Source organism: Artemia franciscana, unplaced genomic scaffold, assembly GCF_032884065.1.
Source record: "Artemia franciscana unplaced genomic scaffold, ASM3288406v1 Scaffold_1399, whole genome shotgun sequence".
In the NCBI taxonomy this organism is placed as follows: Eukaryota; Metazoa; Arthropoda; class Branchiopoda; order Anostraca; family Artemiidae; genus Artemia; species Artemia franciscana.
In genome coordinates, this window is record NW_027062812.1 from 64,745 (window position 1) to 84,040 (window position 19,296).

Below are 19,296 nucleotides of genomic sequence, written 5' to 3' on the forward strand. Positions count from 1 at the left end.
AAAATTTCCAAATTGAACTATGAAAGCCATGAATTTTTTTTTTTTTTTTTTTTTTTTTTTTTTTTTTTTTCCGAATAAAATTTCGTCCCCATTTACTGCTTAAATCTAGGATTGCGAATATTTTCACTTTGCAAGTTTTAATTTCTCGTAATTTCATAGACAACGTTGACTATAAATCTATCACAACAATTTTGAGTGCGTTCGAACGTGTCTTATCTGATTCATCCGCTGAACACTAACTTCCCCGGATGTAATATGTAACAGATAAGAGCATATGCTTATTCGAGAGCTTATTAACTGAAACTCTATGGACAACTAGGCAAATAACAACATTAGTTACGTTTGCTAAACTACAAAACAAAGCCTATTTACAAATTCTAAATGTGTGCCCAGGGTCGTATCCAGGGTTTCTTTTTTTTTGGGAGGGGGAGGGTACAAAAAGACATAAACAATTTTTATATATTTTTTTTGTTACGCTTTTACGAGTCGGATGAACACTTTAGGGGGGAGGGAAGGTTCAAACCCCCTTTCTCCTCCTTTGGATACGGCTTTGGGTGTGCCGAATTTCACAATTACTGTCCGTTCTTCTCTGCATATAATTTTACCAAGTTTTTCCATTTTTGAAAAGACTGATATTTCGTTTACATTTGACTACTAATCCAGTCCGACCGTTTTAAGTAGCAATATCCCTAATCTCTGAAATCATTTACCCCCAGTGAAACGCTAAGGATAAGTCATGGGACTGGTCGCATTAGTAATCTTGGGATGCTCGAACACTATTTATGTTTTCCAGATAATATGTTAGAGAGAATTGTGGAGTAGCATAGTCTTAAGCGAACTTTACCCGCCTGGCCGTAACACAATATTAAAAAATTGACGTGTCTGAAATTATCTAGTTATATTTGAAATTAAAAAAACACTTCGAGCAATATTATTTATATTTCCTTTTTCTGAAGTAAAATCTGAACTCGGCACATTAACATTTGTCGAAAATTACGTTTAAAATTCCAGACTTCAAAATATCTACAATCACATTATCTACAAAATATCGATAAAGGATGGATGCTTTTTTCAACGGATTCAGAAACTGTACAACTTATAGGTAAGTTTAAAACGATAGTAAAACTAACCAGACACAGGGACATAGGTAGGTTTTTCAGCCCTCAGAGCAAGGTCAGTTTCTCCCCTCTCCTCAATTTAACAGCGTATGTGGGCTTATCCTTCATAAAACATATTTAAATGCTGGCCTAAGAGAACTACACCCAGACATAAGTGAGCGCCCTTGTCCCCCCCACACAGCCACACTAGTGCCCAGATTAATAACTAAAACTAGACTCGGAACCTGATTAATAGGATGATTCAGCTTCTTGAATGAACCTGATAGATTCAGCTTCTTGAATAAACCTTCTTTAAGCTACGTTAACTAGCAATGATTCAGAGAAAAGGCTTATTCTTCACTTCAATAAAAGTCATCACAGTTGCAGCTTCATAAAATTATCGAGCTTCCCCCCCCCATCCAAGATATGTTTCCATATACAAAGTCCCCCGTTCCGTCAGATTTCTCTGAGCCATATTTTATTTAGGCGTATCTAAAACAAATTATAACTTTTTTATGTTTGGGCACTGAAATTCTGGCAACAGAGACCTAAAAAAGTTCGATAATGAAACTGAAATTTGTAATATTTTAGTGAAATTAAGTGGGTTAAATTTTTCTATTCAAACAGGTTCCAACTCCAATAAAATGGGCCTGTATCGAAATTCATAACTTTTTTTTTTATAACTCGTTGACTTGATGTATTATTATACAGGTGTCCCGAGTTATGGCAAGTGTCAAAAGAAGCAATTACGTGATATTACCATTTTCTTATTATTATCATATTTTATAAACTATGGATTAATAATGAATTAAATGGAAACATTTTTTTTTCTCATATACAACCATCATCTTATACATGCATTTGATAGCTCAAATATTAATGCTAATCGCCACGACTAGCCATACAGTTACACCAAAAGTTCCTCAAAAGCTTTCTAGTTGCCGGTCCTAGTTTTACTAGCTGATTGTTGTTTTCTCAACTAAATTTACATTTTGCTCGCTTACTATAAATAATTTCAACGCAAATACAAGAATTTCAAAAGATAAAACAAAATATTTGAAATATTTATGACCTGAATTACAGTACTAGTTGTATAGCCTAGTTATAAACATTAACACCAATGCCGCTGTGGTTGTGAGACCATGAGGATGGTTTGGGGGTTTGAGAGGGAGAGGGGTTTATTTGCACAATTAAACCCCAGTGGCTCATTTTATGTTGTATTACAAAACATATTATTAGCACTATTATATAATAATCTAAAAAGAGCACAAAAAAACACTGTAGCACTTTGTTAGAGCATGCACTAGTTTTAGTTTTGTTTCGTAAGACTCTCTATCTTGTTTTTTGGGGGCAAAATTTTACAGTGAGTAGGGTTATACGATAGCATTTCGCCAAACCCTAAGATAAGGTCACCCTACTAGAGTTCTAGTGGAGTTCAAGGGCTGCGAGGGCAGTATTGACCGCAAATATTCAATCATGCAACTATACAGAACTTCAGGTTTTTACTTCTTCTTCTTCTTAGGTAAGCTTCGTCTGATGTCAGGTATTTATATTTTGTCATAATTACAATTATAGTATGGTAAACTAATTACACAATTACCTTTAAATTTTGCCAATGTTTCCCCACTAATTCCAAATTGCGAGGGCTGCGAGAATAAAATTGGCCGAAAATACGCAACTATCTGGTTTTTGTCTTCTTTAGATCAACTTTTTCTGATAACAGTTTTTATAATTTTTCATAATTACACTTGTAGTATGGTAAAATAATGACATAATTATCTTTGAATTTTGCCTAATAACAAATTTCCAAATTACATAGTTACACCGCAACCCATCAGGAAGATTTTTCTATGAAATTCTTCCGATGTTGAGAGCTGGTTTCATCATTCGACATACAATAATTCCATTTGGCAACACAATTGTATTCGGCAATAAAGTTGTCAGATGTTGTATATCGTTTCAGCATTATGCCTGTATGTCGCTTCAGCAATCGAAATTCCAACAATAAAGTAGGAATTTCATTCTAATAACTGCACGTTTATATCATGAGAAACAAAAATTTGTAAGCACACTGAAGAACACTTTCGACGCGTAGCTGAGTAATTATTATTTATTATCTTTATTCGATTTGCTTTATTCTAATGCATATTGAACATTAATTTGATGTTCAGTGTTAACAAGATAAACCACTTTGTTTTGTTTTCTTCTTTGGTGTGCTCAAAGTTTTAGTGAAGAGAAAAAAGGCGATTTCTGTTTTTCGTTTAGCGTAATAGTTTCAGTGCCTAAGTTTGCCAGCAGGCATGTGCACTGCATTGTATACCTTTAGTACAAACTAAAAGTGTTCCACTCTGCTTTAAACTTCTATATATTATTAAAATGACTCCTCCTTACTCATTTTTAATTGGGAGATGTATCCGATTCATATTCTTTTAGATTTACTTTTGGAAATTGTTGGCTTTTTTTTCTATCGCAATCCAAATGTATTTTGGTAAATATTTTTCATTATATTTTAAACCAATTTTTATTTCGGATTCTATGAATTACAGTGTCTACAAATCTATTTTTGGCTTGTTTCAGCATTATTCAACCTTTCACAACTATTGCTTTGACATAATTCGTATTTTTTATTAAAGTTTCAGTAGCTCTAAATCATAAGCAGCGCAATGGCACTGCCTAAGTAAAGAGCGATGTAGGCACAACGTATTATTATTTTCACCAAGGCACTTCGTATAGAAGGAGTTGTCGCAGAAACTTCGAAAGGAGCTCATTTGATTGAAAACTGAAACTTCTAGTACCTTTTCCGAGAGATAAAAGTGATTGGAGGTTAAAATCCCCTCTCATGCCCTTCAATTCCCTCAGAACATCTAATTAAAAATTTTAGACAGCCATTATGTTCAGCATAACCGAAAGGTCCAGTAACAATGTCTCTTGAAATTCCAACATCCCCCCCCCCCACACACACACAACCCTCGGGGAAGGGACTGTAAGTTATGCAATTCGCCCACTGTTTACATAGTCTTTGTTATTGAGAGAGGTGGTCGTGTTTGACATTTAGTGTCCAAAAAGACAGAAGGTATTAAGGTGAACATTTCAGAGAGTGTTGAGGAAATGTTGACCTAAATTAAAGCACATTATATGTATACGGGGTGTCAAAAAGGCGCAACCCAGGAATGACTGAGGACATTAATTTGGGACTTCAAAGAAATGATAAGGGGATGATCAATTGACCAAAAAGGCAATATTTGCACGCAGCTACTACTACTACAACAACTGCTTCTGTAGCGGGTACTGCCAAGGCTGAGGGTATTGAAGTAAATATCTAAGAAAATATTGAGGGGAAAGTTGAACTAAATCAAAACATACTATGTGCATACAGATTGTCGAAAAGGCGTATCAGTAATGTCTTTGGAACGGATCTTACTACTACTACTACTACTATTGCCACTACTGGTGAAGATGCTGAAGTAGAAATTTGAGGAAATATTGAAGGGGAATTTAACTAAATCAGAAAACATCATGTCCATTCCGATTGTCAAAAGGGCGTATCAGCAATATCTTTGGAACGATTTGCCGTATCAAGCTGGAACTTACAGGACATCACGAGGGGGATATTCAACTGGCCAAAAAGTAACATGTGCATACTACTACTCCTATTAATACTGCTGCTACTACTGTTCGTACTACTACTACTAATAATACACTATTACTGCTACTACTGCTCCAGCTACTACCACTACTATAATACTGGTACTATTAAGGCTAAGGCTATGCAGGTTAAAATTTGAGATAATATAAAGGGGATATTTGAACTAAATGAAAACTAACTATGCCCATGCATATTGTCAAAAGGGCGTATCTCAAAAATTAATTAGGAATTTAAGTAGGAACTTTCAGGGAATGCTTAAAGGGGAAGACCAATTGGCCAAAAGGCAATATATGTACGCTACAAAGGGGAAGGCCAATTGACCAAAAGGCAATATATGTACGCTACTTCAACTGCTACTGACGCTAACAGTATTAAGATGGAAATTTCAGAAAGTGTTGAGGAAGAACTTTAACTAAATTAAAGCAGACTATGGAATGAAATGTTATCAAAGGGGTTATAGGCAATATCCTACCATTGGCTTACTATATTAAGTTGAACTTTCCAGGACTTGATGAGGAGGATGTTGAATTGACCAAAAGGCAAATGTTAAAACTACTGCTGCTACAAGGGCTAGTGCTATTACTATTAATACCACTACTGGTCCTACAACTGCTACTACTAGCACTCCAACTACTACTGCTGTGACTGCTATTAAAACTATGACTAAATGTATGAAAGTAAAGAATCTCAAGATACACCTAAAATGTAGCAAAATAGACTTTAAATGTTTCTGCTTTTTAACTTTAATAAAGACAAAATTATTAAGACTTTAAGAAATAAATATCAGCATATGTACGTTAAACTGTGACCCATATTCATTTCTTCTTTTGTTAAATAATCTTGTTGTGATATGTTATTTTTTGTTTAGTTTTTTTTTTTTGATATTATGAGAAACAGGAACACTCAGCTCAAAATAAGGATTGTTTTCAGTGAAGTGTAAATTATGTTCTGTTCTTCAGAAGACATAGGCGAGTCGGCCCCACTCATTTAAGTTTCTGTTCGTTTTGAGTTTGACGCGACTATTTATTTTAATATCTCTTCGTTTTATGTTTTCTTTATTTATTAATGGTTATTTTTAGTAGTTTGAAGCTTGGGAAATCGTTTGACTTTATTTCTGCTCATTTTTGGTTCAATTTAGCTCTTTATAATTTTTCTTTGAAAAACTTATTTAATGGAAAAGGCATTTATTACAATAATAGAGGAAAAATTTTTTTAAAGTCTATTTGATTTTGCCTGGAAGCCTTAGTAAGTTACTCCCTGACTGATAGCCAGGTGCTAAACAGTGGTATATTCAGTGGAAATTCCCTAACAGTAAATCCTGGACAGACTCTATCAACAGGGAAGCATCAAAACACTACATTCAACAAAAAAGTACATCCTAACACAGCTATTGAATATTTAAAAATCATAAGTATATTTGAAGCCCCTCCCCCCTCACCCCAATTTTAACCGTACTGGCTTTGTTTTCCATATCAGACGTTTGTCGGTAATTAATACATGTTTCAAAGATTTTTGTTTTACATTTTATTCAACTTTAAAGCCTACAAAATAAAAACTACAGCATAAGGAGCAGTCCATAATAAGACTGCATTGCACATATATAATTAAGAAAATACCATCCAAAAGTATGAAAAAAGAAGAAATCCTTACTTGTAGGCATTCAACCAAGGAAGCAAAACATTTTTGACAATTTCTTTAACACCATCTTCTTTGAACTTGAGGTTTTCTCCTCTAACGACAGGACTGTCAATCAGATATAAGCGAAGGGCGTCGGCTCCATATTTCTTAACAACCTCAAATACAATAAAAATAATTTCAAACCTAAATTTTCAAGATTATCGTACTTACTAGAGCATAATAAACCATAGCAGCCGGCTAGAAAATAATTAAGAAGAGCTGAGTCGGAGAATTAGTCAAAGAAAGAGTTTGACTCTTAGTGACCGTAAAACAATTTATCATACTTGTCATCAAGTCGCCATCAATCCATGGCTAATTGAAAAAAATCCAGGACAGATAGTCTGAGTGAGCGGCACAGCTGGCTCTTAGTGACCGTAAAACAATTTGTTCCGCACAAACTCGTAGATATTTTGAAAAAAAAAAACAAAAAAAAGAAAAACCAAAAATGGCCAATGGTGACGCTGTGGCCAAAACTAAAAAAAGGACTGATAGTCTAAGATTTGTCCCTGGCTGTTTTTTTGGGGTATTAACCTTTAATAAGATGAAAGAGGGAGAAAGGTGAAAACTTCAAGAAATTGGGTTAAGCAGCTTTCACACTACTTACGTAATTTCCTATGCTAGGGGCTAAGGTTACGTTAAGTGAAGCATTTTCTTTCACACTTCAACAGGTTCTTTCACTCTAGGCTAACATAGAACTCACTAAAACTATTATATACATCATCTAAAATTGTCACAAGCATGGCAAGTAAACTATCCCAAAATTAAAAATGTAGAGTGTATCTTCAAGCTCTAACTAGGCGTGAACGGCTGTCTAGAAAGTTTATTATTTATTTTCAAGATTTATTAATTGTTCACTCAGGTTCCGTTCTATTTCGGCTACATTGACTTTTCATAACGTAACATAAAGTTGCCCGTAATATAATATTCAAAGCAAACCCCGAGTCTGCTTGGCACTGCCTGCGTTACCAACTGAATTTGTTCTGTGAGATAAAAAAAAAACATAAAGTAAAAGCTTAAATTGTGCTAGTGTGAAAGGTTTTACGGCCAAGTGCTGTCTTTAAGTTTGAAGCTTCAGTCCCAAAAACTTAATCAAGTAAAGTTAATCAATTTAATTTTTGAATGGCTCCTCTGAGTAATAACGTTGAATAAATGGTAAAAATAACATAAAGGAAACAGTAAAAGGAAAAAGTATAACGAACTTCCACTCCTACATTATTTGGTTCGGTTAATCAGTTAACAGTATAGAATGGGATGTGAACATAGTAGTTAAAATACCAAAACGCTATCTTTTTAGTTTTTAAGGAACATTTTCTTTCTAGTAATAAACACAAAATTAAAACGATTATACAACCAATTTTAATCAACAGGCTTGCAATTGAAGCAGCCACAAAATAAGCGTTATCTTTCGCATAACCTTATGTAACTATTCTATTGAACTCGGATCTTTTGATACTGGTTGTAGGCCCCAAAAGTCATCGATAATAATTAAGAATAGAAAGCTGATGACCATCTTTTAATGTACCTCTCGAGTAACTTTACCAGAGTTGAAAATAGACAAATGAAATATAGAATTAACTGATCTATACTTATCTAATATTACATAATGATTACTAATGAGCATTTATTTCATTATTACTGAATAAGAATCTAAAAATAATTCTACTCATAAAATAAGCTTTTCCAATTTTATTCGCTCTCCTGAAATTAGACGCAAATTTCCACATATGGGTTGTTCCAAATATTCTAGTCGAACACCACTTACCTTGACCAAATCCCCTCCGGTCAGGCATTAAATCACAAGTTCAGTTTTGGTTTCCGGAACAGTACAGGGTTACTCAAAGTAGCTCAGAGTTTATATTAGAACCCAACCGATATTATTGTATTATGATTATCCAGGACGTATACGTCAGTGTATACGTCACTGGACATATCCGTGTATTGAATCTGCATTTCTTAACCGACTGCAGATTCAACAGCCGTGTGAATGAGTCAATCCGCAAAGGCTGCGCTGCCATGCAATTGCTTTTTACAATGAAAAGTATTGGTTTCGAGGGGAAGTCAACACAACTAGACTACATGACCTACGTTCTCCCTGTGCTAGAATACGCGTAACCTGTTTGGGGCCCAAGCGTACAGTTAAGCTCCGGGCTAAGCTAAGATATTGAGGCCATACAAATACATGCTTATAAAACTATGATGTGAAAAAGCTATAGTTCCTACGAAAAGGCCCTTGAATTACTGGGACTTGAGTCACTCCACACTCACCTCACAAATCTTATAATCAAATTCAGACAATATATACTAAGAAGCCTAAAACACAGGTATATGCTCCCTATTTCCAAAGTTGGAACCAGTTTACTGCCGCACAGTGCGGCATCAGTATCCTTTTGTTTCGGGTCTGTTTAACAGCAAAAAGGGAATTTGTAGTTCGTATTTATACAATTTTTATGTACCTTGTAACCAGCTCAGTTTCAGGGCTTCTAAGTGTTATTTTGAGTGTGTCAATAAATTTATCTATTTCTATGAAAAAACAGGAAGAGTGGGAAATCATAAGTTTCACTGGTAAATCCTAGCAATAATCACAGCTAAAAAAAGTAAAAAAAAAAAAAAATTATATATGAGGCTTTTATCAGACCCTTTCAATGGAAAGTAAAATTTCAAAAGCATATTGGTCAAGTGGCAGAGACAGGGGGGCTCCTCCCCCTCTTGTGGGTGACTTTTCCATCGATATTTATAACTACCAGTTAAGTATAAGCAAAATTACAATGTCACTACCATTTCAGAAGGTGAATAATTATTACACATTGCTAGTTACCTAGGATACAGCAGAAGTTTATTATGTTAAATAGCAGTACAAGTGACTTATCGGAAACTTCTATAGTTGCAGTACTACATGAATGAAACTTTCAGTACTAATAAGCACAATGGAATGTGCTTTCAAAGCCCTGCATTCTCTCATGAGTCTGACTAACAAAAAAGACGAAAAGAAAAATTGACAGAAATTTTTAGCTTGTTCAAGGTTCTAGAATATTTTCTGACGTTTCTTTAGAAAACGCTGTTGAAATTACCTCTTGTCGAATTTATAGTAATCGTAGTTTTTGTTTTATTTGTTAATTTTAGGAACATTTGCGATGTTTCCCAATTTTTCTGCTTGGAAGGTAAGTTTTAGAAACCATTAATTTAATTAATTTCTGTCCGTTATTTAATTGACAGTCATATTATGTTTAAATTGTAGGAATATCAGGAAAGTTTTTCAGCTTTTCTGTTTAAGAATAAAAATATTGAATTTAAATTTAAATTTTAGGGCAAATTTTTCATATTCATTACCCAATACAAAGGTAAAAAAGGAAAATGCATAAAAATACTTAAGGTTCGTTATGCAAGTTTTTAGCATTTTATTTTTATTGCTGTCTAACAATTTTAATGTTTGACAATTTTATATCATTCGAAAAAAAAATTGAAATCTGCATCTATTGGTATAAGATTGAAAAATACGTCCAGAATTGACTAAAATTCGTTAAAAAAAAGAAGAAAATTATCCCTTTTTTATAACAAGTTTATATTGCTTTCTTCAGATTCCATTTGTATTTCAGGTTTTACACTTTGCTTGTTCTATCGACAGCATTGTTCAAGAGACCCCCATTAAAGAACCTGATTGTAAACGGGTTAGTTCTTGCCTCAGATGGGCAAAAATTGTCTAAAAGCAAGAAAAACTACCCAAATCCTATGAAAGTGAGTCAAATTTTTTATTATTTTTTTTTATACCTAGGTTCTATTATACAAAGTTTTTTAATGTTTTACCCTTATTTTCTTCTTGGAAACTAGATTATTGTTTTGATAAGATTGTTAAATAAATAAATAAATAAATATATTCGCAAATTTGATGGCAGGCCGTTAAGCCTCTACAAAATGTTGCCTTAAAAACCATGTCCTAAATATACCTCATTTTCAACGAATGCAAATGATATTATCTCATAAGGATGTATTAAGGTTCTGTAGTTTGAAATTTTGGATCAAAATAGGGGTTACACTGACTTAAAACTTGCGTAACAGCAATAAGTAACAATATGGAAAAGGCATTTATTACAATAATAGAGGAAAAGTTTTTTTAAAGTCTATTTGATTTTGCCTGGCAGCCTTAGTAAGTTAGTCCCTGACTGATAGCCAGGTGCTAAACAGTGGTATATTCAGTGGAAATTCCCTAACAGTAAATCCTGGACAGACTCTATCAACAGGGAAGCATCAAAACACTACATTCAACAAAAAAGTACATCCTAACACAGCTATTGAATATTTAAAAATCATAAGTATATTTGAAGCCCCTCCCCCCTCACCCCAATTTTAACCGTACTGGCTTTGTTTTCCATATCAGACGTTTGTCGGTAATTAATACATGTTTCAAAGATTTTTGTTTTACATTTTATTCAACTTTAAAGCCTACAAAATAAAAACTACAGCATAAGGAGCAGTCCATAATAAGACTGCATTGCACATATATAATTAAGAAAATACCATCTAAAAGTATGAAAAAAAGAAGAAATCCTTACTTGTAGGCATTCAACCAAGGAAGCAAAACATTTTTGACAATTTCTTTAACACCATCTTCTGAATAGCTGTGTTAGCCATTTTGGTGAAATAGGGGTGTGGGAGGAGGGTTAGCTGCCCTCTAATCGTTTTGGTCACTCAAAACGGGCATTATAACTTTTAAATCGGTTCTAATAAGCCCTCTGCCGATATTCTAGAGCCACTGGTTCGATACGACCATCCCTGAAAAAAAAACTAATAAACATGCATCCGTGATTTATTTTAGGCAAAAAACGGAAAATTCCACATTTTTGAAGATGGGGATTTGAAACCTCTACAGTAGGGTTCGAGGATACACTGAATCCGATGGTGTCATTAGGATTCCTTGACTTTAGGGATCATTTCTGCCTTTTTTTTTTTTTTTTTTTTTTTTTTTTTTTTTAATTGGACAAATTTTCTCAGGCTTTTAGTCTTTGATGGGTAAACTAAAACAATGAATCTTATATATTTGGAATCAGGATAAGAAGACAAATCTTTTAATATAACTATTAACATCAAAATTCAGTTGTTTAGAATTTCGGTGACTATAGAGCAGCGTTGCTCCTTACTTACACTTGGTTACCATGAACTGTTTGATTCAATGACAGCTGGTTTGGAGGAATTAAAAATGTAGATGGCAAACAATGAAGGAAAAATTCAAAGACTGTTAGCCCAGTTTATTTGCAACTATCCTCTTCCGACACGGCTAGCCCTTACTTCCCTCCGAAATTTGCTGGCCTTCTACCTTATTCCTTTCAACCATACCCAGAAGTTTTACAACACAGGGTCTTTAGACGAATTTATTATTATTAAAGTGCCCTTTTGTGATGTCACCTCGGAGAAAACGCATAAGAAATGTTTCAGGGTATAATTCGGCAAAGTTAATACTGGTTAACCTACTTCTTGGTACTGTTTCAAAACTTTTTATCTTAACTTTGGTCAATTCTTTCTGTTTATGTTTCATCCATTTCTACTAAAATGAATCCCTCAGTTGCAATCGAACTTCAAGGCGGTTAGAAACTCAGATTAAATAGTCACAAGAAAACATCAAAGCGAACAGCAGCTTATAGCTTTATTCTCTATTTCGTTCGAGAGCACACAAAGAGGTTACCCATAAAGCCCTCAAATGTACTTGAGAGTGGAACTTTAAAATGAATATCAGCTTTGGTAGACCAAAGGGAGAAATGAAAAGCAAAAAAAAAGTAGAAAAGATTGCCAAGCTACAAGACTATGACCAAAGCGAGGGTTGCTATACAGCTTGGGTAAATTTTAGCTTTTTCGCCCGATATGATTTAACAATCTGACACATTTCCAATAGCATCAGTTCATAACCGTCATAGATAAACACAAGGTATCTCGAGATATCCTACAAAATATAAAACGGAACTTGTTGAAATAATCTTTGGTAAGCTTACCATCCTCGAGTCTGGTCAATACCTGCTGCAATAAAATCAGCTGAAAAACAGCTTTCGAATTCGTCTTTTCCCTCAAAGGGGTAATGAGCTTGGGCATAAGGCATAGATCCCGACTCAAACCAACAATCAAAGACTTCAGAGATGCGCTTCAATGGAGGCATGCCAGGGCGTTTTGACGGAATTGTAATGTGATCAATGCTACAACAATATTAATATGCATTACAAGAAATAGCACTGTTTAAGCACAAGTTATGAAGACAAGTCGGTTAATGAAGTCTGCCAAGCTGCGTTTTAATCTTTTAGGAGAAAAAAAAATAGGTATTTTGAAAAGGAAATTTTATCGTTTAGAAATAAGTCTATGTTGGTACAGATTTCTCTTCATACGACGTTTCACAGTTTAACAGATTCACAAGCGAAGTTAATAGAAAAGAGAAAAGCAGATGTGAATCGCAGGTCATTACACAATTGCCGGCAATCTTTTGCCGGTATTTGCCAATACACATAGAAGTCTTGCTCCCTAAACGATTGTTTTATTGTCCATATACAGAATAACAAAACAAGCCTTTGACTATGTCGGCCCATTACACTATGTCTGTGTTTTCACAGCTATATAAAAGCATTTTAGCTAACTGTTTAAAAAAAAGAAGCTAATTTCAAAGGTCGAACTTGAAGAAATAAGAAAATTACGTTTTGTGTCACCAACTACAATCTCATTCTAGGGACACAAAATGAATACACTTAAAAAGCATACTAGCTACAGAAACTGTAACTTTAACTAACCATAATGCACTAATTGGTAAACTATCAAATAAACTTCAAATTAATCCTATGGTTAATTATGGTTAGCAATAATGACGGTGAGTTTTAACAAGTGGAAATTTGTTTATGATTTAACAGCCTCATAAACACAGCAGACAGATTTCAAGAATGAAATCATTAAAAAGATATCAGATGAAGCTTAATGATGTCATGACGGTCAATTCATCCAGGTTAATAACTTTAACAACAAAATTTTGCGAAACTCGGTCATTTTTTTCACTTAGCCCATAGTACTATTAGACTGTTCAGCAATAAATTACCAAGCAATTTCATATGGGATTGGAAAATTACTTATTTTCTACAAAGTGTAAGTGCCTCAGCTCCTACCTTAGACTCCTTAATAAGCTCTTAGACTACCAGTATTTGCTTGTTTGAGAAGCCTACTTCCCCTTTTAGCATCATATACTTGAATATGCCTGTCTTTTTGGCATCCTGGCTGCACCAAGAAATTTGTCAGAAAGAATAGAGGAACCTCAAAATATCCCTAAGAAGTCCTTCAACGATTGAAGCAATTTTGATTCCTACAGACATCACTCTTTTTGTGTTAAAATCTCGAACTAAATGAAATTATAAGGTATAGTTATAAACATTGCCATCATTACAGCGGCTCAGGACCAGAAAAGTAACTTTAAAGATTTGTTTATCAAAGTTTATTAACTAAGATTGAATGCCCTGCAGGCGTTTTGTGGCCTTGCAAGACCAAATAAGAATTACCAGGCTATTCGCTAGATGGAGTATGGTAACTTTTCGGAAAATCTTAGACAAAAAAAGGAAAGAAAAAAAGAGGCAAAACTAGATGAACTTTGTTCACTCTGACTCTTGTTATGAAGGCAAATCTGATATTTTACCGCCATTTAGCAGCTCCAACTACATTCAGGTCATTGCACAACTTACACAAGGACTTCGAGGATACACAAGTTGCACAAGGATTTCACCTATTTGAATTAACAGCAATTTGTCATACAAAGTAACTGAATTAATCATACGCATAGCTGAAAAAAATAATCTTTTTAAGCATTTTTGCCCTTTAATAATGGATGAAATTTTTTTTCGGTGTAACTCTTATTCTTTTACCAAGCAAAATATTCAAACAAATATACACTATTATGTGTAGACACTAACTTTCGTAGGTTTATTTGAAATTTCCCACAAGTCTTCTGCAATTCCTTGAACTGTGTGGACTTTAAAGTCAGCAAAGTTGTACCAGGTAAACAGTTTATCAACTATTGTAGACAGCTTTATTAACTTTATTGACGCCATGGGAGCCCTGCACTAGACCTAAATTATAAAAACGCTGACCTTCAGCTTTGGGGCGTCATTACATAACAATATCAAAAAAGAACTTGGCCTACTTTATTACTGAGCCTAAATATAATTTTTTAAAAGTTTGTAAAACATATGAAGAATGTCAAGTCATCGGAAAAGATAAACCATACCGATTACTAAGCCTAGTCTTTAGTACCAAATACCAACAATTTCCTCCCCCACCCCCAAGCACTATAATTGGTTTCAAACCCATAACGGTATCAAATGCAGAAAGTAGAATTTAGAGTAATCACAACACCAAATTCGTCCCTCCTTAAAATTATCAAAGCAACTCGAAAATAGATAAAAATGATATCGATAATTTGATCTGAGAATAGAATAAAGAAAAGTAAACAACTTCGACCTTTCTCTATGGAGATCTTTGATCTCAGAAGTCAAACCAGCCAATTCTTGGAGTTCAGCTCTTGATCCAACGCAGACGATTTCTTTACCATCCTCGGAAACCCAAAGCGGTATAGGAGTTCCCCAGTAACGGTTTCTGCTGATGGCCCAGTCTCTAGCATCACGTAACCAGTTTGCAAATCGCTTCTCTTTGACAAATTCAGGAACCCTACAGAAAAATGGAAAAGTAGAAAAAATTATTAACATAGTTAATTCACTTTTTACAAAAATTACACTCATCGACGTAGATGCGCCGTTTACATCTTTCAATATAAACAAAATAGAAAGCTAAAATTCCTTAACTAACAGCATAAGTATTAAAACCAATAAATTGAAAGCAAGGCAAATGCCTATACATAAAAACCCATCAAGTCTCTCTTCTAAATTCATTAGGATCAAATACTTTCTGACTGTAACAACAGTCCTCTCAAGCGTTAAAAAAATACTGTAAAACAGTATTCTCAAACGCAGCCAAGCGTCCTAACGTCTTCGGGTTTTCAGAACAATTCATATACAGTTTAATTTTGGAAAGTCCAGTGCCCAATATTATTATAAAATAGTTCACCTTTAGCTTTGAAATAATAGGCGCTAAAGTAACTTTGATTAAAAAAAAGAAAAAGAAAGAAGAAATTTGTCCTCCGGTCGCGTTTTCAAATGCCCATGAAAAATTTTTGGACGAATTGATTAGGGATTCTGACAGAAAACAACAAGTAAGATTCTGAAAATCTTGGCAAAACAGGCAGCCCTGGTAAGACAGGTGAAGTAGATAAGTAGGGAATTTGGTCAATTCTTCTTATACTATATACGGGGTGTTTGTGTTTTGTTGAAGTATGGGCGAATAGAAGATTTTTCTGTAATTCCAAAATAGATCGCACCGGCAAATACGTAAGATTTTTTTTCGTAAGGGGGGAAGGATAAACAAAAAACAGAGGCCTAGTAATAATAAAGATTTGAGATTTGAATCAGATGTGTCCACAAACATTAAAAAATTAGATTTGAGGGAGGGGGGCAGTCCCGGCTCAAAGTCTCCGTCCTTGTGCGTGTCCATAAGATCAAACCGGATTTATGCAGGGGAATCAGTTTGGACACCCTTTCAAGACAAAACCTATTAATTTCGACGCTTTTGGAGTGACGTTTGTCTACTGGTAACAGGCTTTGTTTTCAGTCATTAATGATGCCGAAGTCTTGTTGGGAGTCGATTTTGAAAATCTTGTCGTTCAGCGTAAAAGATATCTAGATAATCTCGTATCTAGCTATACGCAGATATTTACTTTTTTTACTTTGTGAAATGAAATTTGTTTTGCCCAAGGGCTTTTAGATAGAAATGTCAACTCAAAATAAGCGCACTATGGCCCTCCTGTTCCAACGGCTTATGGATATAAGTTTCAAACCAGTTGGTCAAGGTTGTCAATTCGAACCAGTTGGTCAGTTGGATTAGAGCTAAGTGACTTATGAAGGTAAGTTTCAAACTGGTCAGAGACAAAAAGTTTTTCGGCCCATTTTCAGGGAAATTAATCGAGAAAACGAGACATTAAACCAACTCTTTTGTATCTTGATTTTAAAAAAGTGCTTGCTCCCCCCCCCTGTCTACCCTTTATGAATTTATGGCCGAATCATTTTGGGCAGTCTAACACCCTCCCCTCCCCAAAAAAATATGTGGTCCTTTTGGTTTTGGGAGAGATCTCTGGAAGTTTCAAGTCGATTGGGCAGCTAAACCACACATACCCGCTCTTTTCCGACTTTGAACCTTAATTGTAAACAACGGGCAATTTGCATAATTCAGAACCTTTGCCGTAAGACCTGCTTGGGTCGTGTTTACCCCGAAGGTATGTTTATTTTATATTTAATTTTTCTTGAAAACTGGATATCAGAAAATTCTGATCCGACATCAGAGAGGGTTACACGGGTGCTTAGGGCATGGAAGAGCACCTACTACAAGAAATTCTCATCCGACATCAGAGAAGGTTACATGGGTGCTTTCTGGCATGGAAGGGCCCCTACTATCATTTTCGCTTACTATCACTTACGATCCGATTACTGGTTGTCCTTCTTTTACTTATGACCCTCAGAGGACAATTGAAATTTCAATTTCTAGTAAGAAAAAAAGCCCTCTCCAAATTTCAGCGACCCCGTCTTCAACACCAAAAGGTTGGAAAAAGATAACACAAGGGAAGCATTTCGCTCGTTACAAAAAAAAACGCTAGTGTGTTTTTGATTCTGACAACTGATTGTGGAGTAAACTATTTTAAACTGTGCATTTATTTTTTACGCAAGTACTGAAACTTAACGTGTTGTTTAGAATCCTTATTAAAAATACAGAATTACGTTCTTATATTTCACGCCTAATCATGTTTGTGCAGGATTTTGACAAATACTTTTTAGTCAAAGTCTGTTTTTTTCTTCCAGTACATCTGTGTGGTCTCAGGCATCTTGATATTGTAATAGGTTGTTAGTAGTAGCAGTACGAACAGAATATGATTACCAACAGTTGCTAGTAGCCCCTATTAACACTAAACATAGGACAAATTTAAACACATTCCTAAAAAAGGTAATTAACGACCTAAGAAATCAATTTTGGCACCAACGTAGATATAAACATCTAAATTAATTTTTAACCAAGATTATCATAGGAAGGAGCAAAGCAAACACAGGATACACGCGGTGACAGAAGTGACAAGGCAGCAGCGAAAGAATTCTTGCTACGGAAGTTAAAGTATAAATTCTAGCAGCAGGATTTTGAAAATTTATTTTGTCAAGAAAATTTTGGTAGCAATTTTTGCTGCAGGAACTTTTTCACATTTCTACAAAGATTAGCCCAAGCGTTTACCACCAAGTCAGCAGTAAGACAAAATTGAGATATGTATAGTTACTATTGTTTCCAAGGAAACACTAAGACTACATTTCTTTTTCTCGCGTATAAGTAGATTTTAAGACCAGTTAAAACTAAAACCCTAAATGGAGCCAACGCACTGGAAGCTTCAATTTTGCAATCTCGCCATCATTTTTTTTAAGCAGCTTCTCTGACACAGAACCAAGCTTACAAATATAGTTTTATACTATGTATTGATCACAACTGCTTTTAGCTTCAGTCACTCAGTCAAAAGCCTGCTTTGCAAAACTTGAAATAACTCAAGTATCCGAGAATAAATTGTAAAAACAGTTGAAAACTTATCAACTTCGTGAGACAAAATACTTAATAATTTTTACAAGTGGCCTTTTTTTTTTATTGGGGTGGGGGGTCAGATATCACATGATCACGACGAGGAAGGAGAGAGAGAAAGAAAATGAGAGAGAGAGAGAGAGAGAGAGAGAGAGAGAGAGAGAGAGAGGGAAAAGAAACAGGGGGTGAGAGTGAGAACAAGAGAGCGCAAGAAAATATGGAGAAAAAGGAGGGTGAAGATAGAGAAGAAGGCAGGAGGGAGAGATAGTGGAGAGAGAAAGAAAGGAGGGAGACTTACCAATAGGTTTGCTTGTTGTTTTCTAGAAGTTGCTCCTGTAAAAATTCCACTTTGACAAACCAAGATGGGACTGCTTTATAGATAAGCGGCGTTTGGGATCTCCAGCAAAACGGATAGCTATGTTTCACCTGTGCATCTTGTATAAGTCGTCCCTTTTCTTTTAAAGCCTTTATAATATTTTTATCAGCATCCTAAAGGAAAAAAACAAGTGAATCAATAACAGAAATCAAAAGTTTAAGCATATAAGACAACATTCAAAATTAAGGGGTGTACCCGTTGATGGAATAGGAGGAATTGATATATCAAAATTCTATATAATTGTTTCTTTTTCTTCTGCTAGACCTTTGTGTTGGGTTATAATCAAGCTGAACAGATTCTGTAATTCTTAATAAGGTTGTAACCAGTGCTGTCACTTACTTGAAGTACTTTTACTTGAAGTACTACTTAAGTAAAATTTTCCATTACTTGTACTTGTACTTAAGCAAAAACTCTAGGGTGTACTTATTACTTGATATTTAAGTAAGATTACGAAATACTTATTACTTAAGGTACTTTTAATGTACTTGTTTTTCAAATAATTTTCAAATACTTTTGTGTGCGTGTGCTTTGGCAATGTACAAAAAAAACACTGCGTAATAGACACATCTATCATCAAAAACCGTTTTTCACGGTTTTTGATTATGAAAAAATAAGTTTTTCATATAATTCAGTGAAACTTGCGAATGGAATGATGGATATCAATGAAAATTGAGAAAGATGCCCAAAACCATGAGACGCATCAAGTTTTGAGATGAAAACCCTAGCGCAAATAAAACGAGGGTGAGTGGTTTTTAAGTTCTGAAAATTGAGGTTTTTGTTTAATTTAGTATAACTTGCAAATGGAGCAACGGAGCCAAATGAAAGCTAGACCAAAG

General features: G+C 34.6%; 1 pseudogene; it reads right to left on the reverse strand.

The window, feature by feature from the left end:
- The window catches only part of LOC136042512 (isoleucine--tRNA ligase, cytoplasmic-like), a 34,061-nt pseudogene extending 15,437 nt beyond the window's left edge, over positions 1-18,624 (reverse strand).
- Positions 18,625-19,296: the final 672 nt, after the last annotated feature.